This window comes from Rhinolophus ferrumequinum, chromosome 16 (genome assembly GCF_004115265.2).
Source record: "Rhinolophus ferrumequinum isolate MPI-CBG mRhiFer1 chromosome 16, mRhiFer1_v1.p, whole genome shotgun sequence".
Lineage (NCBI taxonomy): Eukaryota > Metazoa > Chordata > Mammalia > Chiroptera > Rhinolophidae > Rhinolophus > Rhinolophus ferrumequinum.
In genome coordinates, this window is record NC_046299.1 from 28593921 (window position 1) to 28611255 (window position 17335).

A 17335-nucleotide genomic window follows, 5' to 3' on the forward strand; every position below is an offset into this window, starting at 1 on the left:
TGATTCTCAACCTGGATGATTCGCCTCCAGGGAACATTTGGCAATGTCTGGAGACTTTAGGTTGTCACCATGGTGTGTGTGAGAGGATGCTATTTAGTGGGTAGAGGGCAGGGGTGCTGCTAAATATCCAGCAACGCGCACTTCAGCCCCACAAAAAAGAAGTATCCATCCCAAAATGTCACTAGTCCTGAGGCTGGAAAACCCTGCTCTAGTATAATTGTACTTGTATCGTTTTTGCAATGGCTGTCTCGTTCATATTTGTATCCTCAGTACAATGCCTAGCACATTCTAGGTGCTCAAAAAAGACCTGTTAAATGACCGAATGACTTCCACCCCAGCTTGCCTGACCCTCACCAACTCCCTGTACTGGCCTCTCTACTAACCTAGAACAAATTCTGTGCTGACTCTGCCCTTTTCCCTCCATTCTACTCCTGCTCTATGCACAGCAGGTCACGGATGACGGGACAGGGCTACCTGCAGCAAAGCACAGAGCAGGACGTCTGGACTATTCGATCGAGCAGGGCGAGACGAAGTCACCACTACGAGAAAGGGAAGAACGCCTGAACCAGCTGGGAGCAAGGCCAGACCACCAGGCAAATCGGGCAGCTGGACTGTGCTGTTAGGGGCTCAAAAGCTGATTAGTTTTCAAATCCTCCACATGCCTTTTATTGAATTAACGGACAGTTGAGCGTCTGTTTCCGAGGCTGCAGGAATCTTCTCCCCCTTTAGTGAAGGAGCCCTGTATGATGAATACTTTCTCGAAACACTGAGTCACTGCCCATTTGTTTCTTTGTGCTTTTGCTACTGAGTTCACATGAATAATTACCAGCGTATTTGACATGGTCCTAAGGGGCTGGGTTAATTCTCAGCAATTTCAAGAATGAAATGTTCAGAAAGACTTTCAAGACCATGACACGACAGGGTTTGGGAATTCAAAATCACTGCTGTCTAAAACATGTTTTCTTATTTGATTTACTATATTTCATGTTTTATGTATATATTATAATTTATGTTCAAATAATATAGTGCAGAGAGATGAAACCAGCAACCAGACAACGCAGATTTGAAGGGGCTGCTGGATTTTTTGAATCTAAAAGTCAGTTGTTTTAACCAACAGCCCCACAACTTCACCCTTGAATTCCTTTAAACTCTTGGGTGAATGCCAAGCTGTCCCCATGATTTATCCACATCCAGTTTAACAACTAGGTCTAGAAAATTCCGTACATCTACTACTATTGGATCTAGTATTTCTGCTTTTAAAGATGATGTAAGAGTGAGATTCATTTTGATAGATTTTTCTAAAAAGATCAAGGCAAACAATGTATTACGCCTGCCGGCTCCCTTTCCTGTCTCCAAAGGACTGTTCTGATGATCTGTAAAAGTTCCGGGTCTGTGGCTGGCTAGTTCACTCCGATTACCTTAAAAGACCTTCATATTTTTAATATCTGATCCTTATAGGATGCTCCTTAAATTATGTGTGGATTCTTTTTGTGGGCTCCCCTGTTTTTCCAACTGAATTAACTTTCTATGTCTCTTTCGTATGAATATGTCTTTGCCTTGAGCAACCTTTTCTGAACTACATCTGGAAATAGCAATTATTATCCCAACCTCCAGGGCTATGACAGCCCAGTGAGGGAAAGCACAGAGAGGGCTTTGCCCGGTGCCTGGGACAAAGTACGTGTTTAGCAAACAGTTATTTATTCTTATCATCTTGGCCAAAAGCGATGTGTTAGAAAAAGGAAGCTCGTTCTTCTCAATCCCATCTCCCAAAATGGCTTTTTGAATCTTGTCATATTTTGTACTTCCTAAAAAGTGTTTGGTAATGTTTTTTAAAAATTAGTGGGTAAGATACTTGGGATTTACAGGCAATGTTTTTTCATAATTACTATTTATGTTTTTCTTAGTTTTCCTGTTATGTATACATTATCTTGGTTTTCTGTTCTTGCACCAGACTGTTAAACTTATTAGGGTCATTAAATTACAATAGTTACACACAGATACTCCCTGCACCTTCTGCGGGCTTCTCTTCCTTTTCTTCTGTAAAATCATTAGTGCAGGAAATGATCATTTGAACTAATTCATCCCAGGGAGGTATTTTGCCAATCTACAAGCTAGTAAACACAGTCATTATTACTAATTGGCCTGATTTTTCAGCTTGGTCAGTCCTATTCCAGTTTCCAGCTCAATCTCATTATTCTTGTCAGGTGGCCCATAACCCCTTTCTATTGCCATTATTTTCATCAACTGTTGGCTCTTTCTACCCACTGGGCATTTCCTGATGGCCTTTTTCTGCTGAGTTTCCTTGGATTTCTCCACTACATTGATAATCTGTTTTATGACCCTGGTTTCTTACCCTTCTTTGCCAGCTGTCTCACGAGAGCCTTTGATGCCTGAGAAACTCAACAGCCCTGACTCTGCTCTCACTAGGACCCTCAAATCTCACCTATTTCATGAGTGCTATGTCCTATCGCTATGTGTGTGTGTGTGTGTGTGTGTGTGTGTATAAGATGTATTATAGAGTCCATTATACATATAATGACCACAAAAAGTTCTGATCTCAGCCTCTTTCTCAGTTGCTCAAATTAGCCCCCAGAACATTCCAACTGTATGCTACTAAGTTGTAGTGCGGACAGAAGGGGAAAGTTGGGCATGATGTTCCTGGGACATGGATGGGACAGCTTCCATCCTACTGATTTCCTACTTCTCATCATTTTCACCAAATGATCTTTATATAGCAACTCCCTCTGCCAACTATTGGAAAAACGGAGTCACTGTTCTGGAAAGCCCTAAGTCTTTCCTGCGTCCTTCACTTGCCTGAGCTTGCAGTAGTTGCCACAGTTCATTCTTAACGGGTGCAGCTTGTTGACGCCATTGAATTCCTAAGCTGGACTGACCCCAAAGGAGACATCACTGAACACACAGAACCTCTGGCAAAACCGCTCTCCCTCACCACACACACACACACTCACACACACACACACACACACACACACACACACCTGCTACTTCTTTCTATGTGTCCATGTTGCAGGTGAGAACACGGGAATTATTACCATGAGCTGTCTAAGCGGTTTTAATTCAACTGGCATCTTGTAGCCTGGCATGTCAGGGTGTGAAATAATACACAGTAGGTGTTTTACATTTTTGTTCTTCTTGCAGTGACAGCTCCTTTGGGAAGCAGTAGAAGTGGGTGCCAGAGACAAGTGCTTCTATTATGTTACTCCGCCCATGTCACACTGCCACTGTGGGGACCAGGGACCACTATGTACGGGAAGCTCTCTGAATGGCACAGGTTGGACTGTTGGAGTTGTATCACCTGCCTCCGAATGGCAAACTTCTTGAAGGCAAGAACTATGATTTACTATCCCAGGTGTCCCCTGTAGTCCTAATATTAGGAATTTCACTTAGTAACTGTTTAATCCAACTGAAAGTAAACGTAAGGGAAGGAATCTGTCTGTATGATCAGTCGCTTACACACCTATCATGTGTGTCATGCCTTATGGACCCCCCCTTTCTCTCCCTTATCCACCCCCGTGCTAGGCTGCTCTCCTCCTTTTCCAAGAATCTCTACTATACCTAAACCTTCACGGGGACAGGGACCAGGTCTGTCCAGCTTATTGCTGTATCTCAGGGCCCAGCAGCGTGTGGCACATAAGGCCCCCAGTAAATATGTACTGAGCCAATAAATCAATGAGAACAAACCTGCTTCCAGCTCAGGCTGCTTTCACGGAAAACACTCTGCCCAATTCCAAAGTGTCACCGTGACCATTTGTGTGAAACAGACCTATGCATGTCACTTGCCATACACAGGACAAAATAGATGTGGTGACACTCAAGTGGGAGCCGAGGTGAAGGGGGCAGGGTCAGGGGCATTTTTTCAATGTATGTGTATAATTAGTGTAAATGGTTTCAAAATTACAACCGATAAAAAGATTTCTAATGGAGGCTGTGCTCACTTTAGTTGATGGCATCATTTCTGACTGTAATAAAGGTTAGAATTTACAGTGGACCAACAGTCAGGCAATGCCGGTCACTCGGCAATTGTAGGTCACACGCCACAGTCATTCACACACAGTATCTTCCTCCATCACTCTCTCTCTCTCCACTCAAATTCTGATAGCAGATTTGGGATTTATTTGCTGCTGTAGTTTTCTCCCAGTGGGTTACTGTGGCTATTAATTTCAGCAGAAGCCATTCTGAAAACTGAAGAAGAAAAAGTGAAAAACGGATACAGAAGAAGGAAGCCTTCACTTTAAACCAGTTTTCAAGTGTGGTCCCGAAGGCAGTATCAGCACCTGGGAAATTGCTAGACGTGTAAATTCAGGGACCTACTTAACCCCAGTCTTCTTAGAATCAGAATCTCTGGGGGTGGTGGGGTCGGGGTAGCCCAGAAAGCTGTGTTTTAACCCCAGTCTGCAGGATTGCTTATGCATACTCAAGTCTGATAAGGGGTGAGAGCGGAGTTCTAAAGCACTCTTTACTACTTTTCCAAATTCTTTCAGATATTGCCTACGGGAGAAGGGGGTGTCTGGAATCCCTGCAGGAGGTTTTTCGTTATTTACCCTTTATGGTCTTTGAATTTTTTTCAGCCACCCTCATGTCTTACCATTTCAATAGAAAGAGAAAACAACAAATAAAGGGAAACTTTATCAAGAGCATTTTAACAAGAAAAGGATAACTCCTGGCAATTGTCCCTCAACTGTTTACCTAGATAATTACCCTTCTCTCCAAAATTACAGGGAAAGAGGAAGAAGATAAAACGAGGATAAGGTAATACACTGACAAAATTAGATTTCATTTTTTGGTCTTCTAAAAATATTAGAGGACTAAGGATAACCCTAAAGAAGATACCAATATGACAATGAGTAAAGTTAGGACAACCTCAGGCTTTACCATTTCCATACTATACAGCATGATTTATTTTTTAAGCTCAATTATACACAGCTCTTGTAATAATAGCTTGTATAGGTTCCTTAACAATCGGAAGAGAGTGGACACAGCACAATTAAGAGTTAGCATGTTTTAACCCTTGGGATGATTTTCTTTTCCTAAAGACTATAGCTGCTCTCACACCTCCTCAAGCTGAGCCTTAAGCCTGCCTTACGATGAGCCATCCCACTGAAAGAAAACACAATGGCTAAAATGCTAGGGTAAAGTAATACAAAATGCAAAAGACTCCACTACCAATCTGTTTCCCAAAGAAAAAAGAGAACTGCATGAACTAAAAGGGTTCATCAAAAATAAACAACAGTAAAAAAACAATGGGATGTACAGATCTCTTCTCATCCAACCAAAGTTGTAGGATCAGAGTCTTCTACATTTAACAAAAACAATTTACTTTCAATAAATAATAGGGATCCAGAGTGCTGCATCTATCCACCTGCCACAACAGCCAAAGGCATCCACTCCTACCAAGATTCCTCACACCCTCACTGTAATGAGGTGTGCCAAATACCCCCCTTTCCTCACTTTGACAACAACTCCACATTACTTTAGACACAAGGAAAATGAGCTTGTGTTAGGAAACTCACAGGATTTCTCATGTTCTTTTCCGAGGATTGTTATCTATCTCTTAGGGTGGTAGAAGGAATGCACACTTAATTGATAATTGTAACGCTAATATTCATAAAACATCATATGCTCTTGAAAAGGGTTACAGAAATTCATAGATAGAATTGTGAACCATTTCAAGAGTAGTCTTCATAGCTTGAATTCCTTAAACACAGTACTTTGCAATGAAGTTAGCCAAATACAGAGAAACAAAACAGTTTTCAAGTTTTATTCTGAGTTATTTTTAACTCCAGATTTTTTTTTTTTAAGAAAAGGAACAGAATTTGGAATTGAGTTGGTGGTGAGCAGAAAACTACTGTTCCAATTATCTCTTCTTGAGCTACATTATCAAAGGTCTAACACACTTTTAATGTTTGTGAATAAATAGCTTAACCACACAGATAGACTGCATCACCTTTCACAAAAACTATGGACATTTACACTTAAAAAAATGTTTAAGAAGTAAGTTTGAAGCATCAAAAAAATATGTAGCTCATTTCAACCAGGGATGCTATCAAATATGATCATATTGAACTCCTAAGTATAGTTTGTTCCTCTTAAAAACTAGTTATACTTAAGGATATTCCTGACCAGTACCATAATCACAAAAGCCAAAAGATAAAAAAGAAAAACAACAAATCAGATCTGCAAAAAGATCAACTTGCTCAAAAGCTAGCATTCTGAAGAAAATAAAAGTTTTCAGTAAAGGAGATGTTGATTTACAACCACAGTTCATTATTAAAAAACAAAAAAAAAACAAACATCTAACAAATCCTCAGGACTCTTCTCAAAATCTTGTAGATTAAAAATGCAAAGAAGTCATCTCACCGCTGTGATTTCAAAGAAAGAAAAGTCTGCATCTCTATAGTTAAGTATTTTGGGTTAAAACATTTTAGAAACTTTCTTAACTAGGAAGGAAACTTCCCAGATCCTCTCTGTGAAATGTCTCTGAGGAATTGTGTCTTGGCTAACACTGCACAGCGGTGTGAGGGAAGGAACCGTCCCCACGATCCTGTGCATTAAGAACACGGGGGACTTCTTGGGTAACAAGAACTCTTACCTCGTCTTCAAGGCTCCAGCATCCACATCCATCTTTTACGAAGGTAAAATTGGGTACCGCAGAGAGAGGAAAGAGCCAAGCAACCCTCAAGGCAGGCTGCGAGCATGCAGAGCCCCAGCTGACAGCCTGCTCCCTCTCCTGAGGCTCTCTGCCTCAGAGGCTGCACAGAAACCAAGCCCGGTGCCAAATCTTAATCCCTTTGCAGATTCTCACATGGAGCTGCCTCACCTCTTCCATTCCCGCAAAACCTTTTCCTGCTGCACTTCCTTCTGAAGCCACTAATCACTGCAACACCCCACCCAGGAAAGCCCGATCTCAAACCATACTGAAAAAGCCTGCAACGTGCAGGGTGATGCGTGTTTAGCCAAAATGAAATGATGTAATATCCAGAATCAAGGGAGGGCCTCCATCCAGAGTCAGGGCATCGTAAGAACTGCTGGGAAACGCAACTTTTCCTGATGGAGGGAAAAAAAAAATTTCATCCTTGGGTTTTATGAAACTGGATTCTATAAATTTAGGGTTAGTTGGATTGCTATGTTCTCATCAAGAATATCAGGTTTTTCAAATAGAAATTCAGAACTTTTCAATTACCTATAGTTTTAATCAAGATAAAAGAAAAAGGTAGCAAACACAACTCAAAGTGTATTTGTGAGCAAAGAACCTGGTATCTATCGAGGCGGGAATGGTGGAAGGCACCACCCCGGGGTGTGGGGGCCTGACGTGCGGAAGGCTACCAGAGATGTAAACGCCTCAAAGTACGGGCAGCTCTCACGAAAGGTAGTGTTTCCTTAAGCCAGAAGTCTGCTTTTCCTTCTATAACTTTTAATGAACAAGAAAGCCCAGGGGATCCCAAGACCATTCCTGATGGGCAACTGCTACTGATGACTTCAGGATCTTATGGTTCCTGATTGGGGTGGGATGGGAAGATCTGAGAGGCCGTGCTGCTGCGGGATGAGAAGGGGGTTAGCAGAAGGGAAAGGGTTTGTCACTGGCACCCGCTTGGGAGGAAGACCAGGTAAGGTGTCACAACTGACCAGCAGCTGGCTTCAGACTGGTGGGGATGCCAGAGGCAGACTGTTTGTTTCTGGATGTGTTACTGATCACAAGGTGGTCTTTTTGGAAGTACTGACCGTGTGCGAGGCAGTGTGCTAAGCACTTTGTGACACCTCATTTAACCCTCACAGCCACCCTAGAGTAGAGACTCTTATTGTTCCTGTTCTGCAGACGAAGCGAGTGAAGCTCGCAGAGGTTAAGTAGTGGCACGCTGGCATGCAGTGGCACCAGGTTTGTGTGGTGCACTCCTTACCACCAGTCTATGGCTCCTGCCAGCTCCGCCAGCTCTCAGCCCTGTCACTGTAAGCATGCTCTGCACGCTGCAAAGTGACAAAGTGCTACTATTAGGTTGGTGCAAAAGTAACTGCGGTTTAAAAGGATAAAAATAATTGCAAAAACTGCAATTACTTTTGCACCCACCTAATACGTAAAGGTGAGGGAAGCATGTGCTTGTAACTCCCCAAATGCATATTCCAAACCCTTGGCTGTTCCTGCCCACGAGTGCCAGGCCATGGAGCTCCTGACCTGCTTGCCAGGCCTTTGGCAGGAAGGTGGAACCTCCAAATGTAGGTATGAGAATCAAATGCCACATAAAAGGACCTCTGGCCTGACCCAGTTGGGTCATGAACCAGTTGTGTGACTTCAGTCAATCCACTTCCTTTTCTGGATCTCAATAAAAATAGGAGGTTAGACTTCAGTGGGCTCTAGGGCTCCTTCCAGCATGAAATTTCTATGACATATGATTTTAAGTGATGTGGGTGAGATATTATTTTTCTAAAACCAGTATAATAATAATAATAATAATAATAATAATAATAAATAGTAATAGCCACCCAGTCTGTAGTACTTTGTTACAGAAGCTCTAGGAGAAAAAGAAGAATAACCACTCCCACTTATTGAATTGGTGAACTATGCAATAGGCACTGTCCTTAGGGCATCACGTGAATATTCTTGCTTGTCCTTATAAAAGTCCCCAAGAGGCAGTTATGCCCATTTCACAGATGTGGAAATGGAGGATCAGAGGGAATGAGTGATTTGTGCAGAGCCAGTCGCACAGCTGGTAAAGGGATCAATTCCAGAGCCCACATATACTGTCTGCTCCAACACTCTCGTTTCTCAGAGCAGTTTGGCAGCAGCTCTTTGGAAACCTCCACCAGAGCCTGTACATCCCATTTTAGTAAACAGATATTTTTTCACATCTGCTCCACGCTGGACACTGCAGAGAGTGTACATATAGTCCTACCTTCCAAACGCTCCCAACCTAGTGGGTGAGGAGGGGATTACTCTGCCACCAGGGGGAGCGGGGTAAGTGTCACAATCGAAGCACCAAAGACGATTGGGCAAGTGAGACATTATTTCAAAATCATCCAGATTACAGCTACCATGCTCAGCGGTGGTAAATGTCCATCCTTAAAGGCTGGGTGCGATTTGGTCTCACAGGCAAGTCCATCAGAGCCACGTCTGGGAAATACAGTGGGCCATCGAGTTGGGGATACCATTTGTGGTCACAAGCTAGGTGTGGCTATAAAGTACTGAGATAGATTTTCTGTGTGGCCCAGACTAGCTCTGAAGGCAATTCCCAAAGGGCAGCTTTTCCAGCAAGGATACCATCTCCAGACTAAAGGCAGAGCTACTCAAACCAATTCCAGAAGACCAGGCTTCCCCAAGCACAGCACTTGACCCTCCCAAGGCAATGGACTGCAGCATCCTCCGCTGTGCACTCCCTGTCGGGAGGTCCAGGTTAGCTTGCTGCTCAGCTGTGCCCCCAGCATCTGGCACGGTGCTTGGCACAGCGGGACGCTCAGTCAATATTTGCTGACTGAATGATAGGTTTGAATGTAAAAATTCTGGATTCTTTGTTTTTAAAAATCGTTTTATTATTTGGTCTTATTTACATATCTGCCTATTGACCATGGACACATTTCCAGCTGAGCCCAATGGCCAAATTGAGACGGTACTTCCCCAGTCTGTCTAGTAGGCCAGGCCGTGGGTGGTCGCCCTGGCCAGAATGGCTCTGACACTTTCCCATCCTGTACCTATTTGTGGCTGTTCTTGCATTTAGCGTGAGGAGGAGTGCAAAGCACTAATGAGGCCACCATACACACTGCTTAGGGCTGGTAGCGAAATGGGCTGACTGGTTCCTCGTTCAGTGCCAGCTCTAGAAGTCAGGCGACACTGGGGGACATTTCTACCACCCCATCAGGGTTGGCCAGGGCACCTTTGTACCCCATAGCCAAACTGGCCTCCTAACAGATCTAAGTCTGGGGGAAGATGGGCTGTCCCAGGAAACATCCCTCAACCGCAGCCAGACTCCAGACTCCATACACATTCCAAAAAATGGGTTAATATCTTTGAGACTATGATGGGGTTCCCCCAAATAAACAGGAGCAAACGGCATTCGGAATAGATCTCAGGATAGTCAGGAGCCAGCGAGGTTGCTTCAGTCTTCTGTCGTCATCAATCGCCCCTTCCTCCTCTTTGTGTTTATTCCTGGTGTGTGTTTGTGGCTGGCTTCCTAATTATCCACAGAAACAAGCCAATCCAAGGCGGACCAAGGTCTCCCTGCCATTAGGAGTCCCAGGACTAAAGGAATTCCTTTGGGTCTAATGTGACCCCTGGGGCCTGCCTATCCACCACTAGTGGGGTGCTCTCTCACCAGCTGTGAGACCTTGTCTGGCTACTTAGTCTTTCAGTGCCTCACTTTCCTCATCTTTAAATAATGATAATAACAGTACCCTCAAACACAAGGTTGTTGAATGAGCAAATACCCATGAAGGACTTAGAAGAGTGCCAGGTCCAGAGCGGGTTCTGACTACGTGTCAAATGCTGTTTCAGACTCGCTGGGAGTGGGGAAGGAGCCCGATGATGGGCCCAGCTGATAGAAGGAAGGGAATTCATACACAGTAGTACCTCGGTTTTCGAACGTCTCCATTGACGAACATTTTGGTTTACGAACACGTAAACCCGGAAGTGCTTTGGTTTTTGAACACGCCTCGGAAGTCGAACATGTCATGCGGCTTCCGCTGAGTGCAAGATCCGGAGGCCTAGCTGTAGGCTGTTTTCCAATGTTTCAGAACTCGAATGGTCTTCCGGAATGGATTACGTTCGAAAACCGAGGTACCACTGTATTTGTGCAACTGTTAACTATGTCATTCTGCACGAGTGATGTATGCCCTGTTTAATGCCACAGAAGAATTTGGTGTGGTTTCTATATTAAACTCCATAAAATCAAACAACAACACCGTCCAGTTCTAAGATGGATTTAGAGACCCAAGTCATAGGAGGGAAGCCACTTTGGCTAACCACGGCGTGTAATGTGGAGCTTCTTGGCAACTGGAGTAATAAGAGAAACACACAAAGGGGTATCACAGATGGCGTCCAATCAGAAAAAGTGGAAGGGATCAAGCTGAGAGAAACTTTTTCCTGGCTTCAAATTTCAAGAGGAATTTATAAGCCGGGATATAGGGCACCGGGGAACATAAAGGGCAATGCTTTCCCCAGGACTTGCCAAGGAGATACAGAGACATGTTCCCAAGGGCCCAGACTTTCAAAGCCCCTCCATAAAAGCCGAGCGCCCGCGTTAAACTGTGGCTCGAGGGAAGCGTTATGGTTTCACAGAATGTCAACACTGGAAGGGCCTACCGTCCAGGCCTTCGGTTTTATAAAAGTAGAAAGAGTGGCTGGGGAGCTGAACGGACTGTTGTCTCAGGGCCCCCAGTCCAGTGCTTCCTTCCTGCTCTGAACGCTCACCTTCTCTCTCATTTCTCCCATTAACAAGAAGAAGTTTCCCTGGGTCCCTCTCCCCTTGGAAAATGGCAGCCTCCTTCCCACTACGGGAATCCCTTTGCCTTAAGTTTGCTTAAAAAGAAATTTGAAAATCTGTAAGTCTGGCTTGGAGAGCTTCCAGGTGGCCTTGGGAGCCTGCAGCCGGAGCCACTCTCAGCTCTATACTGTTGGGTGTGCCTTTTGCGTGTGGAGATGCACGCCTTCCTCCAGGTCCAGTTTTAAAAGGTTGTGTGTTTTAGCAGCTGCCATTCTTCAAAGCTTCCTAAGTGCCCCACGGTGTGCTAAGTGCCTAAGTGATAGCCTCATTTAATCCTTCCAACAAAGCTATGAGGAAGGTTCTATTATTAAACCAGGATTTGAACGATCTGATTGACTCCAGAGCCCAAGGTCGTCACTACAATACAAACTCTCATTACCTCTACAGAACGGGAGTCTTTGCGAGGTAGGAACCATGTCTGGCAGCATGCTGGTGTCCAACTCCCTGTGGAAGCAGCACATTTTCTGAGGCCAACACCCGGCAAATGTCATATAAACTGTAGTTGGTTATCCTGAAGTTCTAGGAGACTCGCTGGAAAAATGGTCTTAATTGTGGTGTCCTGAAAACAGCATCAAAACAAGGCCACCAAAGTACATCCACACACCACACGGAACAGGAAATATCACTTGTAGCCAATCGTAGAAACCTTTGGTTCTACGAAGTAAGTGGGAACAACATGGCAGGGTGGTTAGGTGAATAGGCTGCACAGTTCCCAGGCCCGAGGCTGGTTGCTGGCACTGTCACATGCTCCTGTGCGACCCTGAGCAAGTCGCTTGACTTTCCTAGGCCCTAGTTTCCTCTTCTGTAAAAGGAGACAGTAAGAACAATTCCTCTGTAGAGCGTGGGCGTTACATGAGGCAACAGCAGTAAAGGTGTTTAGAAAAGTGGCGGGCACATATTATGGGCTCAATAAAAATCAGTTAATGACAACAGACACGTGTTTTAGGGCAGACATCAGAATAGAGATTAATGGTTGAAATCAGTCATACAAGTGTCCCTAATATGAATTAGATACTGCTAAACGTTTGAAGCAGTTTCCCATTTTCTGCATATAGCCTGATTTTATTTTACCTAATATACACATTTCCAATTCACAAAGTAATTATGGTACCATATTTTATGGGTTTATCTAAGTTCCTAGCAGCACCCTTTATGGTCAACAACATGCAATAGCTACCCTTCAGATTTTTGACCAAGAATGTAAAATCGAATTCTCTGCTGTTCCTTCTCGTCAGGAACTTGGATGGAAAAAGTAATAATCATAAAGAATTATCAAAAGTATGTTGGGCCCATCTATTCCTCTTAAAGTTTTAAATTATAGTCTTTGATCAAATCAATCATCAGAAAGCCACATACCTAAAATATCAATATTTTTACTTCACAAAAAATTGCTTTTAATAAATTTGCTCCAATTTTTGGCCACTGGCTTTTTAGTGATCTTCTGTAGTTTCCAGTGTACAAGTCTTGCATCTCTTTTGTTAAATTTATTCCTAAGTATTTTAATCTTTTTGATGATAACATAAATGGAATTGTTTTCCTAATTTAATTTTGGAATTGTTCATTGCTAGTGTAAAGAAATGTAATTGACGTTTGGATATCAATCTGTATCTAGCCATTGGCTTTTATTGGTGGATGGTACAAACACTATTCATTCATTCAAAGATTGCATTATGAGTACCTACTATGTGTCAAGCACTGTGCTGGACTGTGGTACAGAATGAAGAATAAAATAAATATGGTGCCTGCCCCCTCAAGCAGTCCGGAGCTGAGTAGGGGAAACGAATGCAGGTGAGGTGTACCTTCTCTTCTCAAATAGATGCTGGTGAACACTGCCCACGTCGTCACACAGCATCCCTGTATGAGGGCCGCAGCAGAAGTTCCTTTCTGTCTCAGAATTAGGGAACACTGTGTATTCCCTAGCAACAATTCTATTTTGATGCCATGCCCACTGAGAATCGTGTAGCTGGACAGGTTTTCTTTGCTGCAGTTGCTAGGGCTAGCTTCAAGCTATGTTGTGGTCAAACTCAAGCAATACTCAGGCAAGAATTATTTTTGTTTTGCCATATTTATTTTCTCTTTTTCCTGATTTTCCCAACTTCTTATTTTATCTTATTTTGGGTGGAGCTTTGTAAGTTTCCTCAGATCTTTTTTTTTCTTTTTTTCTTTTTAATTTATTGGGGTGACAATTGTTAGTGAAATTACATAGATTTCAGGTGTACAATTCTGTATTACATCATCTATAAATCCCATTGTGTGTTCACCACCCAGAATCAGTTCTCCTTCCATCACCATATATTTGATCCCCCTTACCCTCATCTCCCACCCCTCACCCCCCTTACCCTCTGGTAACCACTAAACTATTGTCTGTGTCTATGAGTTTTTGTTTCTCATTTGTTTGTCTTGTTCTTTTGTTGTTTTTGGTTTATATACCACATATCAGTGAAATCATATGGTTCTCTGCTTTTTCTGTCTGATTTATTTCACTTAGCATTATACTCTCAAGATCCATCCATGTTGTCACAAATGTTCCTATATCATCTTTTCTTACCGCCGAATAGTATTCCATTGTGTATATATACACAACTTCTTTACCCATTCATCTATCGAAGGACATTTTGGTTGTTTCCATGTCTTGGCCATTGTAAACAAAGCTGCAATGAGCATTGGAGCACACGTGTCTTTATGTATAAATGTTTTCAGATTTTTTGGGTAGATACCCAGGAGAGGGATTGCTGGGTCATATGGTAATTCTATTCGTAATTTTTTCAGGAATCTCCACACTGCCTTCCATAATGGCTGCACCAACAGTGTATGAGGGTTCCTTTTTCTCCACAGCTTCTCCAACACTTGTTACTATTTGTCTTGTTGATGATAGCCATTCTGACTGGGGTGAGGTGATATTTCATTGTGGTTTTTATTTGCATTTCTCTGATGATTAGTGATGTTGAGCATTTTTTCATATGTCTATTTGCCATTTGTATGTCCTCTCTGGAGAAATGTCTCTTCAGGTCCTCTGCCCATTTTTCAAATGGGTTGTTTGTTTTTTTGTTGTTGAGTTGCATGAGTTCCTTGTATATTATGGATATTAGCCCCTTATCAGAGGCACTGTTTGCAAAAATCTTCTCCCATTCAGTTGGTTGACTCTCTATTTTGTCGATGGCTTCTTTTGCTGTGCAGAAACTTTTAAGTATCATATAGTCCCATTCGTTTATTTTAGCTTTTACTTCCATTGCCTTTGGAGTCAAATTCATAAAATGCTCTTTGAACCCAAGGTCCATAAGTTTAGTACCTATGTTTTCTTCTGTGCAGTTTATTGTGTCAGGTCTTATGCTTAAGTCTTTGATCCATTTTGAATTAATTTTGGTACATGGTGACGATAGCAGTCCAGTTTCATTCTTTTGCACGTGGCTATCCAATTCTCCTAGCACCATTCATTGAAGAGGCTGTCTTTTCTCCATTGTATGTTTTTAGCTTCTTTGTCAAAAATTATCTGTCCATGTTTATGTGGTTTTATTTCTGGGTTCTCAATTCTATTCGGGGTCTTTTGTGGTTCCAAACAAATCTGTTGATTTTTTGTTCTATTTCTTTAAAAACTGTCATTGGGATTTTGATGGGGATTGCATTAAATCTGTATGTTGCTTTGGGTAATATGGCCATTTTAACTATGTTGATTCTTCCAATCCATGAGCATGGAATATCTTTCCATTTCTTTGTGTCTTCTTCAATTTCTTTCAAAAATGTCTTATAGTTTTCAGCATATAGGTCCTTCACATCCTTGGTTAATTTTATTCCTAGGTATTTTATTCTTTTTGCTGCAATTGCAAAAGGAATTGTTTTTTGTATTTCTTTTTCTGAGATTTCGTTGTTAGTATATAGGAATGCAATGGACTTTTGTACGTTGATTTTGTAGCCAGCAACTTTACTGTATTCGTTGATTGTTACTAATAGCTTCTTGGTGGAGTCTTTAGGGTTTTCTATATATAGCATCATGTCATCTGCAATGAGTGATAATTTAACTTCTTCATTCCCAATGCGGATGCCTTTTATTTCTTTCTCTTGCCTGATTGCTCTGGCAAGGACTTCCAACACTATGTTGAAAAGCAGAGGTGATAGGGGACAGCCCTGTCGTGTTCCTGAACGTAGAGCAAAGGGCTTCAGTTTTTCACCATTAATTATGAGATTAGCTGAGGGCTTGTCATGTATGGCTCTTTATTATGTTGAGGTATTTTCCTTCTATTCCTATTTTATTAAGTGTTTTAATCATAAATGGATGTTATATCTTGTCAAATGCTTTTTCTGCCTCAATTGATATAATCATATGATTTTTGTCCTTTATTTTATGTGATGTATCGCATTGATGGATTTGCGGATATTGAACCATCCTTGTGCCCCAGGGATGAACCCCACTTGGTTGTGATGAATAATCTTTTTAATGCATTGTTGTATTCGATTTGCTAGAATTTTGTTTAGGATTTTTGCATCTGTATTCATCAGAGATATTGGTCTGTAGTTTTCTTTTTTTGTATTGTCCTTACCAGGTTTTGCTATCAGGGTAATGTTGGCCTCATAAAATGAGTTAGGGAGTACTGTCTTTTCTTCAATTTTTTGGAAGAGTTTGAGCAGGATTGGTATTAGATCCTTTTTGGTAGAATTCACTAGTGAAGCCCGGACTTTTGCCTTTGGGAAGGTTTTGGATGACTGATTCAATTTCGTTACTGGTGATCGGTCTGTTTAGATTTTCCAGTTCTTCATGGTTCAGCCTTGGAAGGCTATATGTTTCTAAGAACTTGTCCATTTCTTCTAGGTTATTGAATTTGGTCGCATATAGTCCTTCATAGTATTCTTGGATGATCCTTTGTATTTCTGTGGCGTCCGTGATAACTTCCCCTTTTTCATTTCTGATTTTGTTAATTAGTGTCTTCTCTCTTTTTATCTTAATGAGTCTAGCCAAGGGTTTGTCAATTTTGTTAATCTTTTCAAAGAACCAGCTCCTTGTCACATTAATTTTTTCTATTGTCTTTTTGTTCTCTATTTCATTTAGTTCTGCTCTGATTTTTGTTATTTCCTTTCTTCTGCTGACCTTGGGTTTCACTTGTTCTTTTTCTAGGTCTTTAAGGTGTAACATGAGGTTATTTATTTGGGATTTTTCTTGTTTCTTGAGATAGGCCTGTAATGATATAAATTTCCCTCTTACAACTGCTTTCGCTGCATCCCAAAAATTTTGGTAGGATGTATTTTCATTGTCATTTGTTTCTATGTATCTTTTGATCTCTCCTCTAATTTCTTCTTCGACCCAGTTGTTCTTTAAAAGTATGTTATTTAATCTCCATGTATTTGTGTTTTTTTCCGCCTTTCATTTTGCAGTTGATATCCAATTTCAAAGCCTTGTGATCAGAGAATATGCTTGGTATACTTTCAATCTTCTTAAATTTGCTGAGGCTGATTTTATGTCCCAATATATGGTCTATCCTTGAGAATGTTCCATGTACACTAGAAAAAAATGTATAGTCCGATGTTTTAGGATGAAGTGCTCTATATATGTCAATTATGTTCATTTCATCTAATGTGTCATTTAGGGCTGCTATTTCGTTATTTATTTTCTGTTTGGATGATCTATCCATAGCTGTCAATGATGTATTTAAGTCCCCTAGTATAATTGTGTTTTGGTCAATTTCTTCCTTTAGTTCTGTTAGTAGTTGCTTGGTATATTTCGGCACTCCCTGATTGGGAGCATAAATATTGATGACTGTTATGTCTTCTTGTTGTATAGTCCCCTTTACCATTATGAAATGTCCATCTTTGTCTCTTGTTATCTTTTTCACCCTGAAGTCTGTTTCATCTGATATCAT

General features: G+C 41.7%; 1 protein-coding gene across 3 annotated transcripts in view; it reads right to left on the bottom strand.

Moving 5' to 3' along the window:
• Positions 1-17335, bottom strand: part of PLCE1 (phospholipase C epsilon 1) — a 302602-nt gene that overhangs the window by 201073 nt on the left and 84194 nt on the right. Inside the window, exon 1 of one of the 3 annotated variants that reach the window (XM_033130699.1) lies at positions 6611-6835. The exons of the other annotated variants lie outside the window; for them this stretch is intronic. The gene's annotated coding sequence lies outside the window, so the exon portion shown is untranslated. Of the gene's footprint in view, positions 1-6610; positions 6836-17335 lie in introns of those variants that run through there. 3 annotated transcript variants of the gene reach the window in all.